A 24,892-nucleotide genomic window follows, 5' to 3' on the forward strand; every position below is an offset into this window, starting at 1 on the left:
AAAAGGATCTTGCTGTGATTTACATCAAAGAGTGTTCTTCCTATTATTTTCCTCTAGAATTTTATAGTGTCTGGTCTTACATGTAGGTCTTTAATCCATTTTGAGTTTATTTTTGTGTATGGTGTGAGGGAGTGTTCTAATTTCATTCTTTTACATGTAGCTGTCCAGTTTTCCCAGCACCACTTATTGAAGAGACTTTTTCTCCATTGTGTACCCTTGCTTCCTTTGTCATAGATTAGTTGACCACAGGTGCAAGGGTTTATCTCTGCATTTTCCATCCTGTTCCATTGATCTATATTTCTGTTTTTGTGCCAGTACCACATTGTCTTGATTACTGTAGCTTTGTAATATACTCTGAAGGCAGGGAGTCTGATTCCTCCAGCTCCGTTTTTTTCCCTCAAGACTGTTTTTGTTATTCGGGGTCTTTTGTGTTTCCATACAAATTTTAAGATTTTTTGTTCTAGCTCTGTAAAAAATGCCATTGGTAATTTGATAGGGATTGCAATGAATCTGTAGATTGCTTTGGGTAGTATCGTCATTTTCACAATATTGATTCTTCCAATCCAAGAACATGGCATATCTCTCCATCTGTTTATGTCATCTTTGATTTCTTTCATCAGTATCTTATAGTTTTCTGAGTACAGGTCTTTTACCTCCTTAGGTAGGTTTATTCCTAGGTATTTTATTCTTTTTGATGCAATGGTGAATGGGATTGTTTCCTTAATTTTTCTTTCTGATCTTTTATTGTTAGTATATAGGAATGCAAGAGATTTCTGTGCATTAATTTTGTATCCTGCAACTTTACCAAATTCATTGATTAGTTCTAGTAGTTTTCTGGTGGCATCTTTAGGAATCTCTATGTATAGTATAATGTCATCTGAAAACAGTGACAGTTTTACTTCTTCTTTTCCAACTTGTATTCCTTTTATTTCTTTTTCTTCTCTGATTGCCATGGCTAGTACTTCCAAAACTATGTTGAATAATAGTGGCAAGAGTGGACATCCTTGTCTTGTTCCTGATCTTAGAGGAGATGCTTTCAGTTTTTCACCACTGAGAATGATGTTTGCTGTAGGTTTGTCATATATGGGCTTTATTATGTTGAGGTAGGTTCCTCAATATAATATGTCCACTTTCTGGAGAGTTTTTATCATAAATGGGTGCTGAATTTTGTCAAAAGCTTTTTCTGCATCTACTGAGATGATCATATAGTTTTTATTCTTCAATTTGTTAATATGGTGTATCACACTGATTGATTTGCAAATATTGAAGAATCCTTGCATCCTTGTGATAAGTCCCACTTGATCATGGTGTATGATCCTTTTAATGTATTGTTGGATTCTGTTTGCTACTATTTTTTTGAGGGTTTTTGCATCTATATTCATCAGTGATATTGGTCTGTGATTTTCTTTTTTTGTAGTATCTTTGTCTGGTTTTGGTGTCAGGGTGGGGTGACGGTGGCTTCATAGAATGAATGTGGGAGTGTTCCTTCCTCTGCAATTTTTTGGAAGAGTTTGAGAGAGATGTGTGTTAGCTCTTCTCTAGATGTTTGATAGAATTCACCTGTGAAGCCATATGGTCCTGGATTCTGTTTGTTGGAAGATTTTTAACCACAGTTTCAACTGCATTACTTGTGATTGGTCTGTTCATATTTTCTATTTCTTCCTGGTTCAGTCTTGGAAGGTTATACCTTTCTAAGTATTTGTCCATTTCTTCCAGATTGTCCATTTTATTGGCATAGAGTTTCTTGTAATAGTCTCTTAAGATGCTTTGCATTTTTGTGATGTCCATTGTAACTTCTCCTTTTTCATTTCTAATTTTATTGATTTGAGTCCTCTCCATCTTTTTCTTGATGAGTCTGGCTAAAGGTTTATTAATTTTGTTTATCTTCTCAAAGAACCAGCTTTTAGTTTTATTGATCATTGCTATTGTTTCTATCTCATTTATTTCTGCTCTGATTTTAAGATATCTTTCCTTCTACTAACTTTGGGTTTTGTTTGCTCTTCTTTCTCTAGTTCCCTCAGGTGTAAGGTTAGATTGTTTATTTGAGATTTTTTTCTTGTTTCTTGAGGTAGGATTGTATTGCTTTTGCTGCATCCCATGGGTTTTGGATCACCGTGTTTTTGTTGTCATTTGTCTCTAGGTTTGCTTTTATTTCCTCTTTGATTTCTTCAGTGATCTCTTGGTTGTTAAGTAGTGTATTGTTTAGCCTCCATGTGTTTGTGCTTTTTACGTTTTTTCCCCTGTAATTTATTTCTAATCTCATAGCATTGGTTGGAAAAGATGCTTGATATGATTTCAATTTTCTTAAATTTACAAAGGCTTGATTTGTGACCCAAGATATGATCTATCCTGGAGAATGTTCCATGTGTACGTGAGAAGAAAGTGTAATCTGCTGTTTTGGGATGGAATGTCCTATAAATATCAATTAAATCTATCTCGTCTATGGTGTCATTTAAAGCTTGTGTTTCCTTATTAATTTTCTGTCTGGATGATCTGTCCATTGGTGTAAGTGAGGTGTTAAAAATCCCCCACTATTATTGTATTACTGTCGATTTCATCTTTTATAGCTGTTAGCATTTGCCTTATGTACTGTGCTGCTCCTATGTTGGGTGCATATATATTTATAATTGTTATATCTTCTTCTTGGATTTATCCCTTGATCATTATGTAGTGTCCTTCCTTGTCTCTTGTAACATTCTTTATTTTAAAGTCTATTTTATCTGATATGAGTATTGCTACTCCAGCTTTCTTTTGATTTCCATTTGCATGGAATATCTTTTTCCATTCCCTCACTCTCAGTCTGTATGTGTCCCTAGGTCTGAGGTGGGTCTCTTGTAAACAGCATATATACAGGTCTTGTTTTTGCATCCATTCAGTGAGCCTGTGCCTTTTGGTTGGATCATTTAATCCATTCACATTTAAGGCAATTATCAATATGTATGTTTCTATTACCATTTTCTTAATTATTTTGGGTTTGCTTATGTAGGTCCATTTCTTCTCTTGTGTTTCCCACTTAGAGAAGTTCCCTTAGCATTTGTTGTAGAGCTGGTTTGGTGGTGCTGAATTCTCTTAGCTTTTGCTTGTCTGTAAAGTTTTTGATTTCTCTGTCGAATCTGAAAGAGATCCTTTCCAGGTAGAGTAATCTTGGTTGTAGGTTCTTCCCTTTCATCACTTTAAATATATTGTGCCACTCTCTTCTGGTTTGTAGAGTTTATGCTGAGAAATCAGCTGTTAACCATATGGGAGTTCCCTTGTATGTCATTTGTCATTTTTCCCTTGTTGCTTTTAATAATTTTTCTTTGTTTTTAATTTTGTCAATTTCATTATTATGTGTCTCAGCATGTTTCTCCTTGGGTTTATCCTGCCTGGGACTCTCTGCGCTTCCTGGACTTGGGTGCCTATTTCCTTTCCCATCTTAGGGAAGTTTTTGACTATAATCTCTTCAAATATTTTCTAGGGTCCTTTCTCTCTCTCTTCTCCTTCTGGGACTCCTATAATGTGAATGTTGGTGTATTTAATGTTGTCCCAGAAGTCTCTTAGGCTGTCTTCATTTCTTTTCATTCTTTTTTCTTTATTCTGTTGCGTGGCAGTGAATTCCACCATTCTGTCTTCCAGGTCACTTATCTGTTCTTCTGCCGCAGTTATTCTGCTATTGATTCCTTCTAGTGTATTTTTCATTTCAGTTATTGTATTATTCATCTCTGTTTGTTTGTTCTTTAATTCTTCTAGGTCTTTGTTAAACATTTCTTACATCTTCTCGATCTTTGCCTCCATTTTTTTTCTTTTAACCTCTTTATTGGAGTATAATTGCTTTACAATGGTGTGTTAGTTTCTGCCTTATAACAAAGTGAATCAGCTATACATATACATATATCTCCATATCTCCTCCCTCTTGCATCTCCCTCCCACCCTCCCTATCCCATCCCTCTAGGTGGTCACAAAGCACCGAGCTGATCTCCCTGTGCTATGTGGCTGCTTCCCACTAGCTATCTATTTTACATTTGGTAGTGTATATATGTCCATGCCAGTTTCTCACTTCATCCCAGATTATCCTTCCCACTCCCTGTGTCCTCAAGTACATTCTTTGTCTGCATCTTTATTCCTATCCTGCCCCTAGGTTCTTCAGAACCTTTTTTTTTTTTTTTTTTTTTAGATTCCATATATATGTGTTAGCATACGGTATTTGTTTTTCTCTTTCTGACTTACTTCACTCTGTATGACAGACTCTAGGTCCATCCTTTGCCTCCATTCTTTTTCCGAGGTCCTGGATCATCTTCACTATCATTATTCTGAATTCTTTTTCTGGAAAGTTATCTATCTGCAGTTCATTTAGTTGTTTTCCTGGGGTTTTATCTTGTTCCTTCATCTGGTACATTTTCTTCTGCCTTTTCATTTTGTCTAACTTTCTGTGAATGTGGTTTTTGTTTCACAGGCTGCAGGATTGTAGCTCTTCTTGCTTCTGCTGTCTGCCCTCTGGTGGATGAGGCTTTCTAAGAGGCTTGTGCAAGCTTCCTGATGGGAGGGACTGGTGGTGGGTAGAGTTGGGTGTTGCTCTGGTGGGCTGAGCTCAGTAAAACTTTAATCTGCTTGTCTGCTGATAGGTGGGGCTGAGATCCCTCCCTGTTGGTTCTTTGGCCTGAGGAGACCCAGCACTGGAGGCTACAGGCTCTTTGGTGGGGCTAATGGTGGACTCCAGGAGGGCTCATGCCAAGGAGTACTTCCCAGAACTTCTGCTGCCAGTGTCCTTGTCCCCATGGTGAGCCACAGCCACCCCGCACCTCTGCAGGAGACCCTCCAACACTAGCAGGTAAGTCTGGTTCAGTCTTCTATGGGGTCACTGCTCCTTCCCCCGGGTCCTGGTGCACACACTACTTAGTGTGTGCCCTCCAAGAGCGGAGTCTCTCTTTCCCCCAGTCCTGTCGAAGTCCTGCAATCAAATCCCGCTAGCCTTCAAAGTCTGATTCTCTGGGAATTCCTCCTCCCGTTGCTGGACCCCCATGTTGGGAAGCCTGACGTGGGGCTCAGAACATTCACTCCAGTGGGTGGACTTCTGTGGTATAATTGTTCTCCAATTTGTGAATCACCCACCCTGCGGTTATGAGATTTGATTTCATTGTGATTTTGCCCCTCGTACTATGTCATTGCAGCTTCTCCTTTGTCTTTGGATGTGGGGTATCTTTTTTGGTGAGTTCCAGTGTCCTCCTGTGAATGACTGTTCAGCAGTTAGTTGTGATTCCGGTGCTCTCACAGGAGAACGTGAGCTCATGTCCTTCTACTCCGCCATCTTGAACCAATCTTTCTGCATATCTTTTTTTACTACTCATCTAAATATTTCCAGCCTATAAATTAAATGGTACTTAGTAATGATGGTTAAATTAAATTCAGCCATCTTCAATATTTTGCCAAATTTCAGTCTTATAAAACTAATGTTGTCTCATATTTTTTATTCTGTTACTGTATACCTTTGACAAGGGAAGAAGATAGAACATATTTTATTCAACCATTGATTGGTTTGATTTATAACTTAAACATTTGGACATGTGGTATGTGGATGTCCATTTGTGCTCTTGCCTGAGCCCTGCAAATGATAGGGGCAGCCTCGTTCAAAATATCAAGAGAGTACCAAGAAGAGTGTGATTAACTCTGGAAGGTCAAGGAAGGTTCCACTGAGGAGCTGGTGCTTGACTGGATCATCAAGGATGGTTAGAAGCTCAACAGGCAGAGGAAGGAAGGGCATTCAGAGAGTAGGAACAGCACGTGCAAAGCTGAGTGATCATGCACTGTGAAATGCAGTATGTGTGGTACATTTGGGCATAAAGTTGTGTGGAGATAAGAGAATGGTTGGGCATGGAGCTAGAGATAAGACTTGGAGAAAGACATCTAGAGCAGATATACATCATCTACTGCTTTTATTCATTCAGAAATATCTGTTTTGAGTACTTGCCACTTGCCAGGCACTAGGCTAGACGCTGGAGGTACAACCACAAACCAGGCAGCAATTTTGCTCTCTAGGAGTTTAGGTGGAGAGTGTAGTGGAGAAAGATGTTGTGTCATAGTCACTGTGCATGTCTTAGGAAGTACCTGGAGGAAGGGATCCTGGGACAAATATCTTTGCAGTTCTAACCAGCCCAGCATCTTAAACCAAGAAAGTACTCCACAAATTCAATTGCTGAATTAAAGTGAAAAACTTACTACTGGCATATTTGAATTTATCCTTAAGGCTATATTGCAGGAAGCACAATTGTGAACTATTCCCGAAGGTCTCAAGTCTGAGGGATGCAGGGAAACCATTAGCTCAGTGTTAGAAATGCTTTGAGGGAGTTGAAGCCTTGCAAACAATAAAATATTAATGAAAATTAAAATAATAACAAATTATTATTACCACAAGGGGGGAAAGCAGGGGGTGGGATGAACCAGGAGATTGGGATGGACATATATAAACTAATATGTATGAAATAGATAACTAATAAGAACCCGCTGTATAGCACAGGGAACTCCACTTCGCTGTACAGTAAAAATTAACATTGTAAAAAAACTATACCCCAATTTAAAAAATATTGTGAATATACAACCCAAGGGTGTTTAATTCCTATTTGAAAAAAATATTATTACCAATAATAACAGCTGCCATTTATCAGTCATTTAATATGTGCTGATCACTATGTTAAGTGCTCTTCATGAATGGTCTCTACAATCTCTTGCTTCTCACACCAACTCTTTGACATAGATGGAGATACTGAAGGACAGCAACATGAATTAACCAGCCCTGATACAGCTAATAAGCAATAGATCAGAAGTTCAAATCCAGGTCTGCCTGGATCTAGAGAGACCTGGAAGGTGTCCTTTACACACACACACACACACACACACACACACACACACGGAACAGACAGAGCTTTTAAAATAGTCCAAAGAACTGTGATCACCCTCAAAATGCACCGCCTTGTGATTTTTTTTCTCTCCTGGCAATTCTACAAGATTTGGACAGTGGCCACATCTATATAATAAACAGATGGAATCTGGACTCTTTCCATCTGGCCCATCTCTAAAACATGCTCATCTCAATGGATTGGTGCTGGGGTTTCTGTGGTGGTTTAAGGGAATCTCCGGCCAACAAGGAAACACAGTTACTCAACTGACAGAGCTAAGAGATAAGGGTTTCCTTTTGTAGAGTTCTTAAGTACTATTACTGTGAGTCTACTTGCCCCACCAAGATATCAGTTGAGAGACACACTTTTCTTTTCAAATTAGAAGCATTTGCTTCTATTAGAAATGTTTAGAAGAATGGAAATATTCAGAGAAGGGAAAGAATTACTTCTCAGGATACAAAAGCTTGATGAAGAAATTTCCCTACAGATGAATCTTAGTCACTAAGAGCCAGAAGATGATGGGAGAGTTTGCTGAAGAAAGTTGAAGCAGCTAGGCTGCCACGTATGGCTGTACAGGCTGCTCACTGCGGAAAGGTACCAAGCTGAAGTGGCAAGTAAGACTAAAATCTAGCAAGCACTCTGCTTGCCAAATCACGAACACTGGTACAGGCCTGTGTCTGCTCAGGAGGGGAACTTTACTTGAATCTGTACATATTCACCAACGGTACGAGTGAAAGCCCTGCCCTAGGCTCCCTCCACTTTAAGGGTGCTAGTGGTGACACTGGGTGTTCATCTCCACTCTTCCGATCTCTCCTGCAATCTGGAGTGTTTGAGAGGCAGGTGGGTATCCCAGCGTTCCAAAGCACAGGTAGAAGTTGGTGGCAGACTGAGTCACAGCCTCTAGCCAGAGAAAAAGACCTGGCAAGGGATATTGCCTTTGAGCATCATCTTCATTTTTCTGAAATCCTGCCTTTGTTTCCAAGAAGCCTGCTAACACTAAGGAACCATTCTTGCTGGAGATGTCTGGTGCCACCTCCCTGCATCACACTCCAGCGAGGGTGCCACGATGATAAGGTCCTCAGGCCAAGATGCAGACCAATTCCCTTCCCCAGGGTCTCCTTTGGTGCTCACTTGTAGGGTATGTGTTACCATCAACACTATTTTTCGTACCACCAACATACTGCTCTTTTCCTCTTTTGGGAGACTAGAAACAAACAAGCAAAACCCAGCTCTTCTGCAACCACAGCACTCACTGCTATGCTTGTATCCAGCTTTTTCTCTGGCAGGTGAAGGTAGGAGGGATCATTCATACTTTCCATTTTTGAAAAGGCCTCCAAGAGCTTTCTGTCTTGGTCCAGACATATTTCCCTGTGTGTATGTTTACCATGTTTTTATTCATAAATTAGAAAGCTAGGACAGATGTGTTCTATGAACCTCAGCTTCTGAATGAGACTGAATGTTCGTCCGTCTACTCACTCCACGTTTCTGAGGGGTTGACACCCAATATCCAGGAGCCAACAAGTGGAAACTTGAGTCAATCGCCTGTGTTACAAACTGCATTTTTCTCTCAGCCACAACCTCGGGTGCCTCACGGTGGCTAGTTTAGTTCACTTTCCCACTAAGGCTTGTCCCTGGAAGGCCACAACTGCAGAGTTTCCCACTATAAAGAAGTCTGACTAATTGGTAAACTCAAAACCAACGATAAAGAGGACAGCAATTTTTTAAAAAGTCAGTGTCTGCTGATTGAATCTGTACTCAGAGAGCCATGTGGCTTTCTAAGTTGTAAAATTTTCTAACCCAAATCAGAGAGAATTGTGTTAAACTATGAGCTTTGTGGGGAGAGGGGGGAGAAGGTGGATTCAAATAAAAAGCAGGTAGCAAATATAATTTATTTTAAGAAATCTGGACTCAGTTGATACCCCCTACCCCCAATCTTTGAGAGTTCTGGAATTACCTAACACAGGGCCTAGCACATCATACTTAGTCAAAAGGTTTTTGCCTTGCTCCTATTTTCTCTCTCTCCCTTCATTCTCCCAATCTGTTTCCAGTATTCTCTCAGCTAAAAAATACTTTATTTTTGAGTTCTGATAAAACAGGGTGGCATGGACTTAAGCCATAGGTTGTTTTTTCCTAAGAAAATGTTTAATAAATGTTTAATAGGTCCAAGACATTGTCCAGAAATCAAAGGAGATACAAAGATAGAGGAACCTTGAATGTGCCCTCAGGGAGTTTCAGCCAAGAGGAAGACCTTGGATGGGTGTTAATCATTGAACAAACATTTTTTAAGTGCTTACTATATGCCAAGCATGTTCTCAACATTGGGGAAACCACAGGGAACAAAGTAAAGACGTGGCTATCATGCTCGTATTCTGGAGAAGAGATTGATGAGAAAGAAATAACTCTTTAATGTGTCTGCTATTATAGTACGAAATAGTGAGTACTGTTCCCCAAATATTGCTGGTTGTCTGCCTGCTGTGCACATGGTGACAGCACACTTCCCTTGCCCTTTTGGATTTAGGTGTAGTCGTATGACTTGTTAGTGGTGGTGACACAGGAGCAGAAATTACTTGTGTCACTTGCCGGCAGAAGCTTCAGGAGCCTGGGCACAGACCACTGCTGTGGTCGTTGTGGAAGCAACATGTTACATGAAGCCTCATCACCTGAGACCCTGAGGGATTACCATAAGTGGAGCCCCCTGCTGGTCTGAAGTGGACATGTTGCACGAATCAGACATTTTTGTTGTGTTTAGCCACTAATGTTTGGTGATGATCATTACCACAGAATAATCAGAACTTTTCAGGAAAAAGGGAGTGGCTAAGTATTCTGTGGAAAAATCAAGCACAATTAAGGGTATTTTTTAAGTGATATGGGCGGAAGCTGTTTCTATTTCAAATAGAGTATAGTTACAGGGGTCCTCTCTGATCAGTTGATATTTGGTCAGACACCTGAAAGAAATCAGAGTGCCAGCCATGAGGATATCTGGGTGAAGAGCATTACAGGCAGATGGAACAGGTAAGTGCAAAGGTCCTGAGGCAGGAGCGTGCTTGGAGTATCTGATGTGACCGGTGTGGCCAAAGCACAATGAGCAAGGGTAGGAAGTGAATTTGGAAAGGTTAGTGGAGGTTGCAGGTAAGGAGGGCTTTGTGGTCCACATGGACTATATGTAAAGGTCAAGTGCAAAGGAAAGTTAGAGGCATGGGAGATGACAGCAGATGGATGAATGGCACTTGAGCTGGTCATCTTTGACCCTTATCTCTACCTCACCTCTTATATCTGAACTCGTGATCAAGTCTTAATTATATCTTGGATCTGTTCCCCATGCCCTGCCCCAATCCCACTGCCACTACTTTGGTTCTAGCCTTCTTAGCCTTGACATGAACCACTGCAGTAGCTTTCTAAATGGCCAAGTCCTTTCATTCCTGTAGCCAAAATGAATATTCTATGCTTCAGACTCCAGAAATTTATCCTTCAAAAACTCAAAAGTGATGAAGTCACACAGCCTGGTTAAAACCCAGCAGAGGCAACTCCTTAGCATGGAATTTGAGGCCCTCCATCATTATGCCAGCCCACAGGTCCTTCTTTCCAGTCTTGACTCTCACGCTCGCCCTCTCTTCCTCCCCTCCAGAATGACCTCACTCCTTATGGCTCCCCACACGCCATGTTGTTTCATACCTGTGTGTCTTCACACAGCCATTCTCTTGCCTTTCCCACATTTATCTGCCAGCATCACGCTAAACCCTCTTAATTATGACCTCCTCTGCAAAATCTTCCACAACACTGCCCCCAAAATGGACCCAGTCAGGTTCTTCTCTCTTTTACCTTAGCATTTGGGAGGGAGGTTATATCCACGATTGCAGCTGGGATGTAGTGTAGGTTTATCTGTTTACGTGACTATCTCGTCTTCTGGTGTGGTTCCTTCTTTGAGGATGAGACCTTGTGATTCCCTTCTCTGATCAGGGCTGGGCTGCTCTCTCTGCACCATGGGGTCTCCTTCCTGGGATTTTTCTAGGCCTCGCATTCTATACCTGTTCTGGGCCCAGTTGCTCACTGTGCTTCCAACTCCTGGGTTTTATTCTTTGTGATCAGCTTTGGGCTTAATAGTTTATTGCAATCCCTGTTTCCAGCCCCAGACTTTGCTTTGAATACCAAAACTTACAATCTTAGGCCTGTTTGGATCAGTCCTGGTACCTGGACAACCACTAAAGCCAGGGTCCTGTCCCCTAGTTCAGCTAGCGTGTGGGCATTGCTTACCTCTGTACACAACAGCTGTTCCACGCAGGATGGCAGAATGAGCTGACCTCCCCTTGCCGAAGGGGATACTCCTTCCTTCTTCTTCACCATGTACCCCTCACCCCCGCCAACCTCTACCTCAGTAGGAGCAAAGTTTCAAAACGTTTGTAAGGTGAGTGGCAGCAGCTTCCCTCAGTAGTTTGGGTGGCCCCACTGGAGCCCACCAGGCTTATTTAACCCACTCCCCCTCTCCCACTCCCTCCCTACCTCCTTTCTCCCTCGAGTTGCTAGAAATGCTTCTGGAGCCATCACTTAGCAATAGAATTAGTAGAATTTGTCCAAGCCTGTCTGAAATAATGGTACAAAAACCACAAGAATGAAGTTGTGTGCTTTTTTAATTTAATATTTGGCAATTCTTCTCAAACATGCATCCTGATATGGGTGAGGGGCCAGAATGAGCTGTACTCCTTGTCAGATTTTGTTATGTTAGCGTGAATCTCCTCCTGGGGCCATTTTGCCTCAAAGAGTGTGTTTTGAATCTTCTCAGTCTTGGAAAACCCCACAGGAGCTGTGAGTAAGGATGGCGGCGTGCAGGGGCCCGGGTGTGGGCTGGGATGGCTCTTGCCTGCCAGCTCCAGAGTTTCTGGGAAAGCATAATTGTGGTAGGAAGAATTTCTAGGCAATACTGATTTCAGGGAATAAAGGTGGAAGTGAGGAGAAAATAAAGCTCGGAAATGAGAATGAGGGATCAAGAGACCCTCCTTTTCAATGACCCGATTAAGGCCATTACTTACCATTTGACGCAAAGAAGATCCAGCATAGGGATTTTGAGCTGTGCTGTCCATGGTGGCTTCATACCTAGATGGTAGAAGGAGTTCTCAGGTCCCTAGTTGGAAGGAAGGGCACCTAAACAGATCAGAGATGACACATTTAGGTCTAGATCTCACAAAAGCAAGGGAAGGCCTGACCGTGTCCATGCAGGCCTCTTCTATTAGATGCCTTATGGTGCCCTAAAAAAATCAACAAGGAGCCTTCAAATGGTAGATGACCAAGCACTTGACACCTTCTCTACTTTCTTATTTTGGCATGGATTAATGGTTCATGATATTGTTTGACAGTGCTTTATTAAAACCAGAACTAACTTCCATTGAATTTTTGCTATGGGTGAGGTTTATTCAGAGACCACTGGGAAGATTCAGTTGGAAAGGTGTACAAGCTTGTTTTCACATAGAATTGTGTTACTCTCAATGTTCGAAATAAGATCCTAACCCCACCGTAAGGTGATTTCCAGGTCACCCCAGTGAGCAATGGAGAGACAGGAGACACCAAGGAGACAGTCCCTCTGAGAACTGGTCAGAAGGCTAGGCCTGTTTTCTCAACACACTGAGATCACGTGGAAGTTTTTAAGTTCCCAGAGAAGGAAGATAAGCTCAAAAGGTGCCCAAATGGAAATTAGAGCAATTACCAGAGTAGCTGTACCAGAGTACCTCAACTGTGAGGTAAAGGGAGATACTAAATACCAAACTTTAATTTACATTCATTTAATATAAGAAATATAGTCAATTAATAAGTTATATTTTAATATATCATTATTAATACATTTTCTTAATAATTACACTAAATCATTATTTTATATTAATATGTTATATTAATATAATTGTATTAAGTATGCATTAATTTAATAATTATTAATATTCAATTTATTAGATATCGATCTAGTATATATTAAAGGTATTGGATCAGATATCACCAAACCTTCAAAGACCATATAACAACAGTTCTAACAACTAAAAAAAGGGAGATGATCCCCAGTTCCTTTTATGAAACTAGCAAACTTTTGATATTAAAACTCCACATAGACAGTACAGCATGAGAAAAATTATATGCTAAGCATAGCTATGAACATAATTGCACAAACATTTGGTAAAACTTAACATTTGTTCATTAATTTTTTACAAAGGAAATTAAGGAAGAGGAAGAGAGAGGGAAGGAAGAGAAAAAGAAAAAAGAGAGGGAAGGGAGGGAAGGAAAAAGCAAGCAAGAAAGAAACATTATAAATTTGGAGTAAAAAGAAATGTTCTTAACCTGATATAGCTACCTGCCAACAATCTAAAGCAAACATCATTCTAAATGTGAAACATTAGAGGCATGACTTTTTAAAAATTGAGATACAATTGACATACAACATTATATTAGTTTCAGGTGTACAACATCACAGGAGCATTACCTTTAAAGTCAGGGACAGAGGAAGGATGCTCACTATTACTGCTTCTATTCAGGACAGAAATCCATAACAGGAAAAAAGAGAGAGAGAGAGAAAGAACTGGAAAAGTGAAACAGGGTGGCCAATAGTAGCCAATGATATGGTTATTGACATATAAAATTGAAGATAATCCATAACTGGTTTAATAAAATTAATGAGAGTTCATCAAAGTTGCTGGAAAGAGAAACAATATACAAAAATAGTAGCTTCATTATACCTAATAAACAACTATTTAGAAAATGTAACTAAAGATCCCATTCACAGTGGCAGCAAAAAGATATAAGGCAGATAATGAATTTAACCAAAGATGTGCAATTCTTAGTGGAAAATATTAAAATGTATTTAAGGACATAAAACCAATAAATGGAGATGTATAGAATTTTTGTTTGCTTTTATAAATTTATTTATTTATTTTTGGCTGCTTTGGGTCTTTGTTGCCACGCACGGGCTCTCTCTAGTTGCAGTGAGCGGGGGCTACTCTTCGTTGTGGTGCGCGGGCTTCTCATTGTGGTGGCTTCTCTTGTTGAGAAGCATGGGCTCTAAGCACACAGGCTTCAGTAGTTGTGGCACACAGGCTCAGTAGTTGTGGCCCGCAGGCTCTAGAGCGCAGGCTTCGTGCTCCGTGGCATGTGGGATCTTCCCAGACTAGGGCTCGAAACCGTGTCGCCTGTGTTGGGAGGCGGGTTCTTAACCACTGCACCACCAGGGAAGTCCCTGGAATGTTAACAGATGGAAAGACTCCATGCTGTAAGAATGTTAATTTTTTCCCAAATTAATCCATAAATGTATCGCCCTTCTAATCCCACTCTTAACAGGGCTTTTGACTAAATTTGACAAGCTAATCCTAAAATACATATGGAAGAATAAAGGACCAAGAGTAATCAAGAAAATGTTGAAAAATAAAAATAAGGAGGGGGACATCTTGCCCTCAAGATTTATTATAAAGCTTTGTTCCTTAAAACAGTGTGATATTAGCTGGAGGACAAATAGATGGACTAATGCAACAGGGTAGAAAACCCCAAAACAGACATTCACATATTTCCCAATATGTACTTCTGGTATATGTACTTTGGTATATGTACTTCTGGTGTCAGGGGGCCCCTGAAAGTGGCATAATAAATAGTGGGGAAAGAATGGGCTATCTAATAAATGAGGCTGAGAAAATTGACTACCCTTATGTTTAAAAAATGAATTCCACATATAAAAATGAATTCCAGGTTTATTCAAAGTCTAACTATGAAATTCAAAACTTTAAAATTATGAGAAGACAATGTGGAGAGTATCAATATATATAGGAATGTCTCTATAACCTTGTAATGCTAGGGAATTTCTTAAATAAAACACAAAATTTACCTCATGAAAGCAACTGAAATTTTCCATATGGCAAAGCTCATCTAAAAATGCAAAGACACACTATTGGAGGAAGATGTTGATGATACAATCAAGAAAATATTAGTATACAGAATGTACATGTTTAAAAATCTATAAATTAATAAGGAAAAGACCATCAAATAGAAACCTGGAGGACTTCCCTGGTGGCACAGTGGTTACGAATCCACCTACCAACACAGGGGGCACGGGTTCGATCCCTGGTCCGGGAAGATCCCACGTGCCACAGAGCAATTAAGCCCATGCGCCACAACTACTGAGCCTGCGCTCTAGAGCCCGCGAGCCACAACTACTGAGACCGCGTGCCACAGCTACTGAAGCCTGTGCGTCTAGAGCCCGCACTCCGAAACAAGAGAAGCCACCACAACGAGAACCCTGCGAACCGCAAAGAAGAGTAGCCCCCGCTCGCCGCAACTAGAGAAAGCCCATGTGCAGCAACAAAGACCCAACACAGCCAAAAATTAATTAATTAAGAAAAAAAAAAAAAGAAAGAAAGCTGGGTAAATGATCTGAACAAGCAGTTCACAACAAAAGGAAACCAAATGGCAAATAATCACACAGAAAGATTTTCAACTTCCCTGGTAATTACGAAAATGAAAATGAAACGGAAGTGGAATAGCACATTATGCTAAGTAATTTGGCAAAAATTAAGAAGTCTGACAACACATGTTATATAAGCTCTGATCAGGCATGAGTTATAATGCTGTTGCTGTGAGTTCAGTGTTAGTGAATCAACAATATACATTAAATAAGATGTCTTTAAACAGAAACATATAAGACAGGTTCTGTGTTGATCGGCAGAAATTTAACCCTATATTTCTCCTAGTACTAATGGTCTGATATTCACTAACTCAGTGTTCCCTGGAACTTTATAGAGCCTAACTACCATGAACAATGAAAATTGACTCTGTGTGTGTGTGTGTGTGTGTGTGTATATATATATGTATATAAATAATATATTTATTAAATATATATATTTTTTTGGCCGTGACGCTGGGCTCACGGGATCTTAGTTCCCCGACCAGGGATTGAACCCCAGGCCCCAGCAGTGAAAGCACCAAGTCCTAACCACTGGACCGCCAGGGAATCCCCAACTGTATATTTTAAATCTGAGTTATGGGTATATGAACATATTTTTAAAAGTAGTTTCTTAATGGGCTTCCCTGGTGGCGCAGTGGTTGACAGTCCGCCTGCCGATGCAGAGGACGCGGGTTCGTGTCCCGGTCTGGGAAGATCCCACATGCCACGGAGCGGCTGGGCCCGTGAGCCATGGCCGCTGAGCCTGCGCGTCCGGAGCCTGTGCTCCGCAACGGGAGAGGCCACAACAGTGAGAGGCCCGCGTACCGCAAAAAAAAAAAAAAAAGTTTCTTAAAAGCACATGACTTTTTGTGTGTGTAAGAAATAGTTCACAATTGTAAAGCATTAAAAAAAATAAAAGGCCAGTGGGGCTGATGCTTAGTGAATGACAGGGAGGAGGCAGGCAGAAGCTTGGTCACGAAGGAGCCATAGGCACATGTAATCTGTCTGAAGTTCATTGAGAACTAGAATAAGTAACTAATACTAGCAAAAGGTTTTGCAAGGTTATTTGTTCTTTTCTTCTCCATCCTCTCTTCATCGTGCTTCCTGCAACTTTCCCACCCAGCTCTCAAGAGGTCCAAAGAGCTGGAATATCATCTTCAATAGGACTTCACAAGGATATCTTATTTTAATGAGGATTCTGACTCCATTTTTTCCTTAACTGCTGACAGCTTGTAAGCCTCACCTCTCTCTTTCCCTTTTCCCCACATCTGGGCAAACTGATAAAATCTGGGTGTTCCCTCTTTTGGCACTGGTGGGAGTTAAAACCACACAAATCTCCACTCATGCACAGGAACCGTCAGCCCGGACCCACCCTTAAACACCATTAAAACCCCAAGTTCATCTCCTGTCCTTGCTCTCTCAAGCCATTTTCAGACCCACTTGGGGTTTCTGCCCTGCCTTCCCCAGAAAATCCTCAGTTAGGTGAATAATAAACCTTTTCATACCCTCTTGGTGTGTCTCTATATTGGAACCAAATTGTGGATGGGGGTCCATCTTATTTTTCAGAATGGCTATAGCACTTTCAATTTAGAAAAATTATTCCAGGATTAAGAAGGAATTAATATGATTGAGGGCCTTGGGGAAATAAATACATTGAAAGACTACTAAGGCTAAGCATAAATTTTAGAATAACTAAAGTATAATTGAGGTGCAAACAGAAAGACTCATTCGTTTTTTGGTCCTATATTAAATGCATTGCACTTTAACCTGAGCAGTGTCTTATTCTTATGTTATGGCTAAAGATAAACAGGAGGTTATTTCTTGTTCAGTGCTATTACTTTTCTTATTCATTGCAGAGTCCCACAGCTGTGGATGGAAAGACAAACACCAGTCCCTGAAGAGCTCTCTTACTTCCCTTGCACCTCTTTGGCCCTCCATCCCCTACAGCTGTGGCTCACCTCAATCAGAGAGGAATATAGGACCCTCCTCTCTAACGGGAGAGGCTTAAATTGCCATTTCTGCCATACGACCCTGTCTTTTGCTATCACATAAGAGGTGCTCAGCTAAAGGCCTGTCACTCTACATTTCAGCAAGAAAACACTTCCTTATCTTCCCTCAAAAATGGAAAGTGCAGTTGTAATAAAGGGCCTGTCATTAGAAAAAGCCATTAGCTAAATATATTATAAGAATATATTTGTGGGTTAACAATAGATACATATTCTGAGCATCTACCAAATCCAAAATCATCTCCTCTATCTTCCTCAGGTGGCATTCTCCATGCCCCCTTCCTGGGCTTCAGTAACAAAATAATGAATGCCAAGGAATATGATTTAACATGGGAGGGAGATAAATATCAATATTTACAAAATATTATCCCCTTTGTACTTTCCAAAGTTCAGGATAGATATGTCTGACTGCAAAGCTTGTCCTCTTTACACCTTATCACTCTACCAGGCACAATTAGTCAATCATTTAACAGCTATTCCTTACATTTTTATTTGCTAGTAATAGAATCCTGATTTTGCTCAGCTACCAGGTGGCTATCTGCTTCAGAGGAATTTGTCACCCTCCCAGACCAGAGGTGAATCTTGATGTTACATCAAACATGGTAGTTCCATTCCTATTTAGCAACTGGGCGTGTGATCCAATCCTGCTAAATAAGACATGTAGGAAGTCTTAATGGGAAGCTTCTTGGGATATTTTTCTTTCTCTTAGCAAGTAATAATACAAAAAGGCCATTAATTTAATTTATATTTTTATGTGCTTTTCTTCTCTTCTTTGGTAACTTCAGTAACCATCTTAGAACATTGGAGGAAGTTACCATAAAAGGACACAACAATATCCTGAGAATAACAGAGTAGAAAAGAGAAAGAACCTAGAACCCTAATAAAATTGTTGATGTGATTTAACCTTTTACCTCTATTTTTCTCTTCAAATGAGATGATAAATAACTTTTGGTTTCAATATTTGAAGTTGGATTTTCTGTTACTTGAGGTTCTAGATGAACTAACTGATATTTGGTCTATAAAATAAGATTTACCTATAGATGGTTTGAACACCTAGAAATGAATTTTCTTATGTCAATAAATAGGTTTCTGGCTTCACTACGGGATGTAGAAAATAGGAAAGAACATCACCCCACACTCACAACCAAAAAAAAAAGGTAGATAACTTACAAAATTACAACTTTTCTTGAATCTATCACAGAGATGTGGTAACAGGTCAGAAAATTAACTTAAGAAGGACAGATGCCTCCAAGGAGAGCACTTGCTGAGCTGCAGCAAATACCAAATGCTATACAAGCTAGTAAGAAAAATTTGGCTAAAATATTTAACAAACCCTTAAAGGGCAAGTGTAAGAGTATAGGGTATAGAGTTTAGAACTACTGAGAGTCACAGATGTAGAGGAATTCACACCCATTTACAGGCTCTTCTCCACAGACTTTACTGAGTGTGAATAAGAAAACTGGAGACAGGATGAGAGTCTGGAGAAGCATCCCTTGTGGTGCAGACCTGGGGAAAGGAAGAGCAGGCACTGAGGTGAAGGCATGAAGATCTGCCCATTCCTTCTCTCCTATATTTCCTACAGAATAAAAGCCTTATCCCACTGGGTAAAAGACATTAAACCCTGCCACCATCAGAGTACAGATGAAGATATATTGCAGCTGGGGGAGGAACAAAAATACCCTCTGAGAAAGATCAGGAATACTTCCAAAGCTCAGAACATTAGAGATACCCAACTGCTGGGTGAGCAGAAGGATCACTGTGAGGGCTCCACCTATAAGACCCAGGGATGCAGTATCTATTTAAACTGGGACTGAAGCAGAACAATAGAAAACACCTCCATTCCACTCCCCAACACCAAGCTAGCAAACTCAAAAAACAAGTAATAGCAGTCTTTGAAAGTATGGGGAGAGAACTTTCTGAAGCATAGGCATAAGGGGAAGATCTAAATCTGAAAGTGAAGTAGGCATTGAGAAAAACCTTCTAGCAAACCACTCCCCACCCTAAACACAAGGTAATGCTAGAAGTTGAAGCTTGTGGTACAATGAGGGCAACCATAGCAAGAAAATAACCCCAAACCCAGCCCTACCATCTAGGATGATAATCTCACACACTAGCAAAAATAGGAAGCATGCCCATTTTCAGGCATAAATACAGTTTACCTTAGTCTATACTGCTCTATATAAGATGTCCAGCTTTCAACCAAAAATTGCAAGACACACAAAGCAGCAAATAAAAATACTACACTATTTTAAGAGACAAAGCAATCAACAGAATCACATTCAAATAATAGAAAGATGTTGGAACTATCAGACAGAGACTTTAAGCTCCTTCAAGAAGATATAGTTAAACTGACTAGTCCCATATCTTTTAAAGAAATTGAATTTCTAATTAAAAACCTTCCAAAAAAGAAACTTCAAGGTCCAGATGACTTCATGGCAAATTCTACCAAATGCTTAAGAAAGAAATAAGAACAGCTTTGTACAAACTCTTCCAGAATATAGAAGAGATGGGAAAAATTCCCAACTTGTTTAATGAGGCAGGCATTTTTCTGATATCAAAACCAAAGATGTTGTAAGAAAAGTGCAGACAAATATCCCTCTTGAACAAAGATGAAAAAAATCCTCAACAAAAACTAGAAATAACAAGAAACATCTACAATCTGACACAGGGCATCTATCAAAAACTTACAGCTTATATCATAACCAATGGTAAGAAACTGAATGTTTTCCCCATAAGACTGGAAACAAGGCAAGGATGTCCTCTTCTACCACTCCTTTTCAACATCATATTAGAAATTCTAGCCAATGCAATAAGGCAAAAAAGGAAAAAAGATGCGTATGGATTGGAAAGGAGGAAATAAACTGGTCTAGACCCATATAAATGGTCTGAAATTTTACCCTACTTGCAAATTAACAGGTTAGCCTGCCCCAGTTTATGGATGCTGGCAGAGGGCACAAGATTCCTGGGTCAGAGAAAAGGACTTTATTACTTACAACAATAGCACTCATCAAAATATCAGTATTTTCTTGTGCTAGTAACTCTAACCCCAGTTCCCACAGAGCGGCCTGAAGAGGGCCGGATGATATCTGCAAATGGTTAGGGAACCCAAATATTTTATACTGGTTGTCACTGATTTCCAAAAACTGAGGTTAAAGGGATAATTTGACTACAAGGAAGCACAGAAAATTTTCTGGTGTGATGAAACTGTTCTATGATTTTAATGTGGTTGTAGGTATATGACTTATAGGACATTATACTAAAAATGGTAAATTTTGTTGTATCTAAACTACACTAATTTTTTAATAAAAAAAAATTATGGAGAGGGATACAGACAAAAGTGTTATCTAAAAAAATATGGATCCCAGTTCCAGAAGTTGTTCAATTATTTCACCTTAATGGTCATCTCTTTCTACATTTGCTTCAGTTTTGATTCTCCATTCTGGGTTTCATAATTATTTGATTTTGTATGTGAAGATTGTTTTTGTGGTTATACCTATATAATTATATTTAAATATAACAACATAAATTTAATAAAAAAATATTACTATACTACCTGGAATTCATGAGCATTTTTCTATTAATGACTTTATAAGCACCATTACAGCTGTCCACTCAGCTCCATGAAGAAGGAAGGAAAATGTAATCATGAGACACAAAAGTTAAATAACTTTCCTGGCCTCATGCTAAATTGACCAGTTCAGATCAGTTCAACTGTAATTCAAAGGCCTTTAGTTTTGTGTGCTGCACTCCTATGGTTGGATTAACTGGGTCTGGCTACTGTTCAAGGTCAAAAATACACAACCCCAAACTGCCAGGCTGGGGGAGAAATCAGGAGTTGGAGTAAGATTACCAGGCCAGAGCTAGACATACGAAGATGAAAATCTGAGACAAGGCAGACACAGCCAAAAGGAAGCAAGGAAGGCCAAAAGCTTTGGGAGTTTGACCAGGCTTCAAGCCATAGGGGAACAAACCAGAGGTCAAAGGGGATTCCAAGAGAAAATTCAACCCTTTAGACTTTCTAGCTGAAAAATGATGGGGTCAGGGAGGCCAATTGCCAGGTGAGAGGAGAGAGCCTGAGGCTGAAAACTCAGTTTAACTCAGGGTATCTCATATACCCTTTCTGGTCCAGGTTCACAGATTAACTCTTGCATGCTTACTTCACCCACCTTGCCCCCCTGCAAGATCCAGAACTGATCAGTCAATTCAGCCGAACAGCTAATTTTGTGAAATAAGAATGCCAAGGCAGTTGGTTGAACCGATAATACCATCAATTGTTCAGGTGTTTTGGTGCCTTTTGGACAGAGCCTATACACCAGTAACATTGTTGGTATTTCAGCGTAATCTTATGCTACAGGAGTCACAGACCCACATGCCAACTGAGGTCCACCAGTGAGATGAGCAGCCCAGTGACATGGTTAAAGAGTGGGGAAAATTATAAAAATTGAAACTGTCTCTATAAAATGCTCAGCCACTACTATTTCCACTTGATGCTGCTGGAGAAAACGCCAACGTAGTCAGATCTGATTTTTCAAGAGAAGCTGAAATCTGAATTTTTACATGAAATTAAGTGATTTTCCGAATAAAATTCCTCAACGGTACTGGTTCTGCCCAGGAAACATCATTTTGCAACTCCTGTAGAGCTTTAGGAGACTCCATTTTTAAAAAGCAGTAGCAGAAACAATCTTTAATTGACTCTCACTTTCTATACTGAAGATACTTTGAGAAATGCAAAATGCCACATGGCAAAGATTTCGAACTTTGTTCGTTTGCTCGTTTTTTCTGAAGCTGCAGCTGTTATCCCACATCTAAGAGTGTAGAGCTCAGCTGGTGGATCCCATAATTCATGGGGAAGCTACAATAAGGCTGGAGTAAGGATGGATTACAGGGAATAGAGTTCGTTCACCCTGACGGCTTCTAGCCTATCTCACCGGAGCACTACCGCATGGGGGGACTCGTTGGAAGACACAGCTTTTGTCTTCTCTCTCGACGCGGCTGCAGTGAGAAAGCACATCTGTGAAGTGTTTGCCACCATGTCAAGAGTAACAGGACTCTTGAAGCCATTTCAAACGTCATGCCAATCCTTGTGCATAACATCTTTAAAAAGACTGTTGCTTTAGAGATCTTAATATTTTTTTTAAAAAAATGAAATGCAATACTTTTAGCCACTTAAAAGTGGAGTTCTTTTTCACTAAGCAAAGTTGAACTTTTTTAACTTCTTTTTACCAAACAAGCTCTTTTTTTTTTTTTTTTTCTGCTAGGGAGCAAATAAGTTAGCATGGGGGTCCTAAGTGCTCTTAAAATCATTTTGCTATAGATCTGTGCACTGTTTATAACTCTTGAATAAAGCTAAAAGTAAAGAAAGCCTTTCTCTGAAGGTTTATGAGCATTTTTCCGTGAAGCAGAAGTCAAACAGATCAAAGAGATCTAACAAAATGCTTCAAACTTGGGGTAGAGTGGGCTGAAGGCCTGTGAATAGAAACCAACCTCTCCAGATAGTTTGGAAGATATCTCTTGTTATTTCAAAATAAAAACAAAACTAAAACATCATAGTCTGAGTGTATCAAACTGACATTTTCTGAACACTTGTTAAAAGCATCAGTCTTTGATATTTAACCCACAGTATCAAAGACATTTTAAAAGTGGTTAGACAACTGTTTTACCAAGTGGCAAAAATGAACAAAATCAGGTGAATTTCCTAACTCTCTTTTCCTCATAGCCATTCTTCTCTGGGCTTCTCTGAGTCTTTCTACAAAAGGCATACTTTTCCAGGTTCATGAAGAATTACTGTACACTCTCGGGCCTCCCTGGTGGTGCTGTGGTTAAGAATCCGCCTGCCAATGCAGGGGACACGGGTTCAAGCCCTGGTCCGGGAAGATCCCACATCCTGCGGAGCAACTAAGCCCGTGCGCCACAACTACTGAGCCTGCGCTCTAGAGCCCGCGAGCCACAACTACTGAAGACCGCGCGCCTAGAGCCCATGAGCCACAACAAGAGAAGCCACAACAATGAGAGGTCCGCGCACTGCAATGAAGAGCAGCCCCCGCTCGCTGCAACTAGAGAAAGCCTGCGCGCTGCAACAAGACTCAACGCAGCCAAAAATAAAATAAAATTTTTTTTAAAAGCCCCTTTCGTTCCACCTAAAAAAAAAAAAAAGAATTAAGGTACAGTTTTGAATTGTCTCAAGCAGTAAAATGTATTCTGTATATTTTGAATGCTAATTAATTGAAGCTTTTGCTTTCGATACACCACCAATTTAAATGCATACTAGCCATTTACTTTAAAATAGAAAAATAAAACAAAAGAAATAAAATGAATATATTTATTTGCTGGAAAGTCATGAATCTGTCCAGCCATCATTAAACCCTCAATAAATCTGCTTCTAATCATCCATTGGTATTTAAATATATAGTAACTACTCTATTAAATTTAATTCTCTCTATTTAATGACAGTTATTCGAAATTTAATGGCAGTTATTTGAAATATATACCCACAGATTATTAACAACATTTTAACAAGATTTTTAAACCAAGGAACGTGAGTGTGAATCCATCAAATGTCAATAAATCAATTACTGTTTAATGTAGAATGCCTGAATTGTTAAATCGAAGCATACCCACCAAGTGAAGATGCTTTGAAAACATTTCAATGAAAAATAATTTGCCGGGGGGGGGGTGGGGAAATCCATCTGTGAACTGCTAGTACTATTTCAGCATAAAATTAAGAGTATATAACTTTAAAATACATTTATTTTGTATGAAAATATGCATTTGGTGAAGCACATTAAATTTTCTTGATTGGGAGTTAATTTTAACCAGAGTACCATTTTAACGTTGTAAGTCAAGTGGTTTTGATTTTTCTGTTGCCAATTAAATATGTGCTAAAAATATTACATACTATTTTATCCTGGGGATTCACAACCAGGTTTTTACAAAACATTCCTTTATATTGAATACAAGAAAACCCTTTTTCAAGTTATGGTGCCCACCAAATCACCATCCCTCAAACAAAACAAAGTCCTTAATCCAAATAAGTCTGTTTCTGCCTGCTGGCAGGGTGTGCTCCCTATCAGAAGGACTCCGGCTGCCATACCTTCCTGATGAGTATGAATGACCCATGCCATTCTTGCATGGCCCTGCCTTTCCAGCCATCCTCTTCCACATCACTGGGGCACTTATTGGGATCAGAAACATAGACTGGCAAGTTTGTGTGACGTAAGAATTCCAGCCTATAAAGCACATCAGGAGACACTTTGTAGCATGTGCCGTTTGTTAGGGTTTCCATTAAAAGTATTAGGTTTCCATACTTTACAACCACAAAAGAGTAAATAATTTCAAAGGATTGCTTGATAGGAGATTTCTGTTTTAAATGGAACTTGGAAATATCTGGGAAATCACTGGAATAAATGTACTTAATAGACCCAGTGCTGTGAAGTTCTTTTTAACTGTTTTCTTAGGCACATAAAAAGATATACCATTTCCTCCAACATTTTTTGAAATAGGTTTTGGTTTGGGGTTTTTCTCTGTAACATTTGACTTATAAATATTTCTTACAATGCTTCCATTGTTTTCTCTTTCTTTCTTTCTTTCTTTCTTTCTTTCTTTCTTTCTTTCTTTCT

Source organism: Monodon monoceros, unplaced genomic scaffold (genome assembly GCF_005190385.1).
Source record: "Monodon monoceros isolate NGI ecotype Baffin Bay Population unplaced genomic scaffold, NGI_Narwhal_1 Super_Scaffold_6, whole genome shotgun sequence".
NCBI lineage: Eukaryota > Metazoa > Chordata > Mammalia > Artiodactyla > Monodontidae > Monodon > Monodon monoceros.